Source organism: Camellia sinensis, chromosome 6, assembly GCF_055761805.1.
Source record: "Camellia sinensis isolate YWXY chromosome 6, ASM5576180v1, whole genome shotgun sequence".
Lineage (NCBI taxonomy): Eukaryota > Viridiplantae > Streptophyta > Magnoliopsida > Ericales > Theaceae > Camellia > Camellia sinensis.
The window spans coordinates 118546148-118555367 of record NC_138966.1 but is presented as its reverse complement, the minus strand read 5'-3'; the positions used below and the strand labels follow the sequence as shown (position 1 = coordinate 118555367).

The 9220-nt window shown below is 35.0% G+C and overlaps 1 long non-coding RNA gene across 1 annotated transcript; it reads left to right on the top strand.

Annotated features, from left to right (window-relative positions):
• The first annotated feature begins 4974 nt into the window (after window positions 1–4974).
• Window positions 4975–7184, top strand: LOC114315603 (uncharacterized). The gene is made up of 3 exons (XR_003647852.2): window positions 4975–5297; window positions 6257–6324; window positions 6830–7184. It is a non-coding gene; the product is annotated as an uncharacterized LOC114315603 (long non-coding RNA).
• The last annotated feature ends 2036 nt before the right edge of the window (window positions 7185–9220 follow it).

Below are 9220 nucleotides of genomic sequence, written 5' to 3'. Positions count from 1 at the left end.
CAGCCCAGGCCCACCAATATATATGGTTTCGTTGGTAGACATTGGTGCATTTTGACTTGCCAGTGCTCTAGGAGGAGCCTCGTACCATGATTAAGGTGCAGGTGATGGTCTTTCATGGTTCTGATTATTAGCTTGACCATTAGTTTGTCCATTATTTTACATAGGCTGTTTATCTCGAGTCACTCTATGCTGGTAAGGACTCATGTCCTCAACTTGCCTTGTGATAGATGGTTAATGAGAATTCATTCGATTCAAAAAGAATGTTGCTCGTCTTTTCATTGTATAAATTAACCGTTGCCTCATAACATCTACGAACCCTCTCCATGGATTCATTGGTTGGGTAGGGGGGATAGTTGATGGTCTAGTTTCATGGCCCTGTCCAATATTTTGAACATACGTTGTGTGCCCGAAGTACTGGTCTCTTCGACCATTTATGGAAGATCTGTTGAGATAGGCACATCCAAGGGGTGTGATATTTCATTATCCTCTGGGTTATGTGGTTCTACAGCCCTTTCTACACCCTCTTTGAGGCGTTCATTTTCTCCTTGTCTCGTGCATCTAGCCATTTTTTAGTGTCCCACTAGGCGAGCCAAAAATATATGTTGGCGTTTTTAGCTTTTCAAAGGTTAGAAATGTAATTTAAGCGTGCTAGCAAGGATCAATAAGTCGTTACAAAATTTAATAAATGCCAACCAATTAGTTAAATGATTGCTTCGAAATTCTTTTAACCTTAATGAAAATGACTTTTACTGGTGGCTTGCTTTTTAGGGAAAAATTGGGATGGCTTATTAAAATAGAAAAAAAAAACAATAGTATCAGAAACCAATCTTTTATTAAGTAAACAAGAACTTACAATGGTATATTCACACTTTCACAGCTTTAAAGAGGATTACAGTGACAGACTAATTTAGAATTACTCCTAGGAATTTGAAGTGCAATACATGAATGTAAAGACTGAAATTAAAAGGACTGGAAAATATAAGTAAATAAACTGACTTTCTAGATTTGGTTCTGGGTCCTGCATTATCAGCACTCTCCTCTATTTATAGGCTCTGAAAATAACCGTCGAAGTAGGTGATAACTGTTGAAATGATCTCCATGATCACTAAGTGTGACTTGCAGTTTTGATCAGTTTGCTCACCACTATTCTTCCACTCTTTATGGTTGTGTTTCCCTCCTTAATTTGAATTTAAACTGTAGACAACCGTTTGGCCACGTCACCTTGGATATCTTGACTATTTCCATGTCTTGCGGATCCATTGCCATTACTGCAGGTTGCCCCGTATCTGTTGATGATTGGAGATCTTCACTGATTCCTCAATTTACCCCTTTTAATCCACGTGTCAAGTTGTGATAAGACTATACAAAATATATAGCCAATATTTTGTTAAATAAAAAATTCTAACAAAAACGTATTTATAATTTTTCAAATTATAAGGAGCAATCTATATTTTAAACAAATCTTAAGAGATATATTTATAATTTTACCCATTAATATTTTATCGATTGACTTAGAGAGAAAAAAGGGCAGCGAGAGTCTTCTGTGCTCTCGTAAATTATGTTGCTAAAACATCTTTGTTTAACTAAATGAAGTCATTCGTTGTTGCTGCCGTCGAAATATTATTTTTACAATTATTGTTTTAAAATTTTTGGATTGGGCAGCCTTTTAGTTACTCATACGGATTGGAAAGTATTGTTCGGACCTATGAGGTTTTGATCATTCAAATTTTTAATTTTATAAAATTGTTTGTGTATATCAGTTATTAAAAAAAATTAGATCGATCTGATAATGATAACTTATTCAATTTAATACATTTTATCACAAAAAAATAGATAGTGTGTTTACACTTATCATTCATTTTTTGGAGGCAAATATTATAAATTGAATATATAACTATTATCAGATCTATTTAGATTTTCTTTTTGTAAATGATATAGAGGAAAAAATTATAAAATAAAACGTTCAGATCATCGAAACTGAATCCATAGTAAACCTTATTGACCCAGACACCACCCTCCGGTCTGGGGGTCTAAAAATGGTCTGTGGGCTGCTTGAAGCCCGCAGCCTGGGACGCTAGGCCTGGGCTCTCTATTTGGATGCTCGGCCCAAAATATTTTGTGCCCTGTAGGTAGCCCGACCCGACACATGGCCCATCCCTTCAAACGGCTCTCTATCTCCCAATGGTCAAAAAATTCAAAAAAAAAAAAAAAAGAAAAAAAGAAAATTCAAATGGTCATTTGATTGTTTAACACATCCAACGGCCTTTTTTTTTTAATATATATATATATATATAAATTCACATCCTCCTCCCAAACTCTATAAATGCCACCATTCTCCCATTTTATTTCTTACAAACAATTCTTCTTCTCAACATTCAACTTTCTCAATTAATTTTGAAGTTTCATGCCTAGGTGGCAATTGCAATTGTGCAAGAAGAAATTTTTATCAAAAGAAGCTAATTTTTGTTTCGCATTCACTAGTCGATAACATTAATTATTTGAATTAAATTTACTATCTACTTATTTTGTTACATTAATTATTTCTTAACATATATTAATTGTTATTGTTTACTCATTATTTAAATTAATCATTAGTTTTTATAAGTATTATTTTACTTACATTATTATGGATCATAATATTCCTAATATTTATATCTATATTGATGCATATACCACACAATATGAATCTGTTGATTCTTTTTCTAATGTACCCAATATCCTTCTTTTAACAACTAGATCATCATCTAGGGGCATGACTAGTAGTGTTTTTGATCATTTTGAATAAATATCTGTAAATAATTATGATGGTACAATTATATTTAAAGCAAAATATAAATATTGTGCACATTTACTTAGTGTTGCATCTGCTGGGGCTACTAGTCATCTAAAAAGGCATGTTAACAAATATTTATAAAGTCAATAGCCTAATATTAGAAGTCAAATGCAATTAGAGGTTTCATCAACTGATCATTTGCAAACATTTTTATATGATCCTATACGTACACAAAATTATGTAGTTGATTATAATATTAAAAAAAAAAACCTTTTATTACTAGTGAATGTCCCAATTTTTTACAAATGATTCATGAACGTTTTGCACCGTAATGTCAAAGTTTTTGAAGAAATACTACTAGAAACAAGATTTTAAAGAAATTTGAGAATATTAAAAGCAAATTATTTGACATATTCAAAACTTTTAATGGAAGAGTTTGTTTAACATCTGATTTGTAGTCAAATAATAGTTTAGAATCTTATTGTATCACTTCACATTTTATTGATATCGATTGAAAATTAAATAAAAGAATTATTTCATTTACATTAATTGAACTTCCATACATTGGTCATTCGCATAGTGTGGAAATAAGAAATGTTTTATATGAGTGGGGTTAGCAAATAAAATATTTACTATTAGCTTAGATAACGTAACTATTACAATCAGACTATAATCTATTTGAAATCAACTTTTCAATTACTTATTGATGGTGATTTATTTCATGTTCATTGTTGTGCTCATATTTAAAATTTGATTGTGAAAGAAATTATACATGTATACGATGCTTCTGTACTGGTAATAAAAAATAAAATTTTTACTATTATGTCTTCTGCTAATTGAAATTTGGAATACAGAAAAGTTTATCTACAAGAAGGTATGCCATTTAAAATATTAGTTTTAGATATAAATAGACTACAACAAAAAAAGGTCTTTGGTGACGAAAACGCATGACGAAAAAAAAATTCGTCTCCAAATATACATGTTTTAGAGATAAAAGTAAGATTTCGTGTCCAATTATAGTATTTTTAGAGAGAAAAACCAAATTTCGTCACCAAATGCTTAAAATCAATAAAACAATAGGTGACGAAAATTTTATTTGTCTCTATATTTTATTTTTTGTCGCAAAAAAAACTCCCACCCTTGGAAAATTTCGAGGAATATTTGGGCGCCATTGCAGAGACGAAAATTGTCGTTACCATTGTACAAAAATTTCTGCGAGGAAAGAATTTCGTCTCCTATAGTTTTATTATACAAAATCAGTGAGAAGCCCTCTTTGTTTGCCAAAACCAGTTCCTATTTTGCAAAGGCCTCTTTGGGTTAGACTTGAGTACTTGTTTAAATGGATTTTTCTACCATCATTGCCACCACTCCAACACCACCACCATCTCTACCACCATGGATCCATTACCACCTCCGCTACTGTTGTCACCATTCCACCATCACCTCTCCTTTACTTCCATCGCCACAACCGCCACTACTCCACAACCACTTTTGCCATTATTCTGCTATTGTTGTCACTGCACCACTACTATCACTACTACCACCACATATCTTCCACCACCGCTATCACTACTCTACCACTGCCGTGACTAACTCTCTTCGACCAACACTGCCACCCCCACCACTTTACCACCATAACCATCACCTTTACATCCCCACCACTACTACTTCACCACCACCATTACCACTACTACAGCTACTCCACCACCGCCGCCTTCGCCACTGCATCACCACCACTACCACTACCAGTGCCCCACCACTACCATTACCACCACCGCTGCTATCATTTTTCTTCCACCTCCACTGCCTTACTTTACCACTACCATTGCCGCCACTCCACTACCACCACTACTAGCACTCCACCTCCACCGAACCCATTTAAACCCCTTTATTAAAAAGGTGAGTTTGAATCGATTTTGTTTGGTTTTAGTTTTCAAAAACTATTTTTCAAGCTTTAATTCTTATTTTTTAAAAAATTTTAACGAACTTTTTAAATATTTTAATCAATTAAAAATTGATTAAAATATTAAAAAATTTCACTAAAAATAAAAAAATTACTGATTAAAAACTCAAAAAATAATTTTAAAAAATTGAAATAAACTTTTAATACAAAACCTCTAACTCGCTCATTTGCCAAAAAAAAAAAAAAAAAAAAAAACTAACTAACAAATTATTCCCAAAATTTCCCCCCATTTTTGTTTATCCCCTCTTGCTCACAGTCGCTCAGTTGTCTCTCTGTCTCAGTCGCGCTCATCTCTCTCTCAACGGCGTAGGGCAACAGAGGTGATGGCATGCAGCGGCAGCATCTCTCTCAGTCGCGCATCTCTCTTAGTCACTCATCTCTCTCAATGGCATCTCTTTCTTTCTCTCTCGCGCACTCACTCAGTCTTAATCGCCTCTCTCTCACTCACTCAGCGGCGTAGAGCAGCGAGGTGGCATAGAGCAACTGTGAATAGCGGCAGTGAGTAGGGGCGGTGATAGCAGCGTCCCACTCCATCATCATCTTCTCCAAGTCCTACTGCCCGTATGCTCTCTCTCTCTGTGAAAATGTTGTTAACAATTTGACTTAGCTTTAAAACTAATTCAGGAAACATGTTCACACCTTTCACACATGAATTCGCCGTAGTCTGGAACTTAATTGAAGGGAATTTTAGTTCAATTCAGGTTGCTAGGGCTTCAAATTGATTCAGATAAGGTTCAAATCCATCAGATTTGACTCAATTTGAAATGATTTTGCAAATTCAAACTAGAATTTGGATGTCAAAATATCATTATCAATTTGATTTTTTTATGACTGAACTACAAATAAAATAAACACTTTAGATCATTAAATTAGATGAGTGATAGATTTTATGAGACTTGTGAACAAAAAAAAATATTTTCCCTTTCTCATATTTTCATTATGTATAAAACACTAGTTTCACACCATATTCAGTTAGACACCTTACTTCTAATTAAACAGGCACACGATTAATTCAAGGGTCATGCTAATGAAATCAAGATTGATCAGGTTTTTTGTTTTGTTTTGTTTTTTTTTTTTTGTTTTTTTTTTGTGATATCTTTTTTGCTTATTTTAATTATGGGTCAATGTAGACTATTGACACTTTTGGTTCATGAGCATGATCTTGCCTTTGAAATTCAAAACAAATAATTATCAAGAAATTGATATTAATTTTTTAAAGCATGACCTGAAGTTGTTTAAATAATTATCACTAAGTTTAAATATTATAGTGTCATATTGGCTATTTGTGTCGTGCATCTCATGTTAGATTTGAAGCTGTTTTTATGGTGTGGGGTATTTGCAAATCTTGTTTGTGATGGAACAAACAATTAGAATTAATTGTATTATTTTATACTTGCTGGTCTTAATCAAACTTTTGGTATGTCTTATTTATTGTTGTGGCCTAAGTTTCCAAATTCATGTATTGATTTGTTGGAGACATACATGCCTAACTATAATTTGTGGGTGGTGTTGATCTGCAGTTTTGGTGCAATGAAGAACCAAAGATTAGCTCATTCAATAGTGATTTTGATCTGCTCCATAAACAGCTGTAAGTACTCAATTGATGTTTTCAAATCTTTTTGAATAATTTACAGCTGCAAGATTAGCTCATAATTGATTTAGTGCTATATATTTGTCATAACTGAAAAAGGACACTCTGTCTAGCTTTGCTCAACAGCCTTAACTTCAGTCTATTATCAAATTTTGTTAGTTTGTATGTGCTTTCATTTCTTCATAGTTATGCTCAGTTTTTAAGAGGAATAGATGTTGATTGAAGTCAATTTGCATGTTTCATTTTTTGTAATCAAATGTGGTCATAGAATTTTTAAGAGGAATAGGTGTTGATTGATCCAAGTATGCAGAATTTTTCACCTGGAATGATTTATATTTTTTAAACTACAACCAATGTGTCTTTAGTTTTCACGTCATAGAATCCAAACCAACCATCAATTTGATATTTCAAACAGTGAATATTTGTGCCTAGTCAACAGGTTTAAGCTTAAAGTAGTAATGTTTCTTCATCTTTTTCTTTGATTTTTATTATTCTTGTGTAGGTTTTGTTGCTAGAGCGCTGCTACTGTTGGAGGGCTTGATTTCAAGATTTAGCATAGTTAAATGGAGGATTAAGGAATTATTAGATTATTATATTTAACATAATTAAATGGAGGTTTTATAAATTATTAGAAATACTGCAAATTGGGTTCTTCTTGCCTAATTGAATAATATTCACCTCTTTCCTGAATAATCAATGGGGTTTTACCTTACTAATGAACATGCTCATGTAACATATCATGCTATGCTGCAGTATGTCAAGCGCTTTAGCCGCTACAAGAATCCAGATTCTGTCAGACAAGCTCGACAGTATCCTTTAATTATATGACAATATTGCAACTTTATTTCTGTTTTCTGAATTGTAACAGACATGTACATGAGCACCTCCATTTTTTTACTTTTCCTTTTCTTTATGGTATAGTAATTTGCTCGAAGATTGGATTAGATTGCTACAATTAATATTGTTGGTATAAAGAGACAGAAGCTTAACCATTCTTCTCCATCCTGAATCTTGTAAAAACCCTTTTCCTATCATAATCGCATGTCCTTTATAATTGATGCTTGGAACTTTAGCAAGAATGCATAATGCGTGTAAAAGCCTAATCCAGCAAAACAAGGGGAGAAAGCAGGGGTGAGGGGGACTGAACTTGAATAGTTCAATTTATGTATATAATTGACTCACTCACATGTTCATGACTGGTAGTTTTATGAATGAGTCTTTCTTCGAAGTGAAAGTTGATACCAACATATACATACCCTTGTATCCTTGTAGATCATATGATGTGCCAAGGGTAGCACTAGCGGTATGAGTATGAGGCTGTAGACACCCCATTTTTGACCGTCCTCAAGACTTGGACGCCACCGTTTGAACACTCGGTGATCATCCTTGTTTGTGTTCATCTTGAGTTCCCGAAGGTCTCGACTATGCGCCTTGCCTCAAGATCTCTCGACTCGACTGTTTTGTGTTTGGCTTTGCACCAAACACTTGTGTTTTTGCTTTGGAGGGCAGGGAATGGCTTGTTGGCCATCGCCACACTCCACCGGCCATGGCTTGAGGCCACCGACTGTGTTTTGTTGCCATCGGCCAAATGTTTGGCCGACCGGCACTCTAGATGGTCGACCGGCCATCTATTTTGGTCAAATTGCATTTTTGGCTGGCCGACCACTGTTCATCTGCTTTTGCAGATGTTTTTATTCCAGCTGTGCTAGCTGGCATACACTTTGCTCCCCTCCATACACGTGTATGGAGGGATCTCCCTTTTGGCTAGCTTGTATGGAAAGCTTTACAAGAGGGATTGTCTATAAGAGGGAGCCTCTTCTCCCTCCATTAGGGTTGACAAAATTTTTCAGAGCTTTGAGTTTTAGGGTTAGGGTTTGTTCATACTCTATCTCTATATCTCTCCCTCTCTTGAGTGTTTAGTGTGTGTTTGTTCTTACTATTTCACACAAACACATACCATTGCACCTTCCCTTAGTTGCTGAGGCATTAGAAGGTTGATCTTGGACTTTTTGAGTTGGTTTTGATCCAAGAAGAGGACTGGTCTTGTGATCTTGGAAGTGTTCTTCAAGGGTGAGTGTTCTTGCCCTTTATTCTCCATTTTTGCATAGCTTTTTTGACTATCTTGCAGCTATTTTTAGACTTTGCATATAACATATAAAAGTTCTATTTTTACCTGCTTAAAATAGTTGTTTCAGGTTGCTTTGAGCTTTGGGATTGTTTGACCCCTCTTAAGCCTTGTTTGGCCCTATTTTTGTGCTATGTTGGTGAGCTCTGGGACCACTTTGTTTGGGCCTCCTTACCACTGAAATATTGAGGGATTTCAGTGGTGAGGATGGTGGTTTAAGGTCCTAAGAAGGAGAGGGCCTCCCCCTCTCCTTGTTGTCCTTGAAAAGGGCCATTTTAGCCTCATTAGTGAGCACCTTGTTTAAGTGTATGTTGGCCATGTCTTAATTGTTTTTTATGACTATCTTGCCATGATATAGCATTGTTGTGAGTTGGCTTAGGCACACTATGCTTGCTTAGCATACGTGTCTTGTAATGCCATGACTTGCCTTAACATGCCTTGTGCTTTGAGCCTTGTTTCTAGCATGTTTTTGGCTTAGCTTTGTAAAGTTTTTATGCTTGTTTTAGCATGATAAAGGTCTATTTTTGGTCATTTGAGTCGTCCATGCTTTTCATTGTATAGCTACCATACAAACTCTCTTGTATGTCTTGAGCATTGACCCCTCTAGCATGCCATCCTTGCATCATTTCAGTGGTTTGGCACTACTTATAGCACCATTTCAGTCCTCATGGTATGCTTGTATGCTTGCATTTGATGTCCCTTTAATGCCTTACAAGGTTGTCATCTTATGCTCCATGTGTGGCCTCTTTTATATGCTTGAATGTTCGG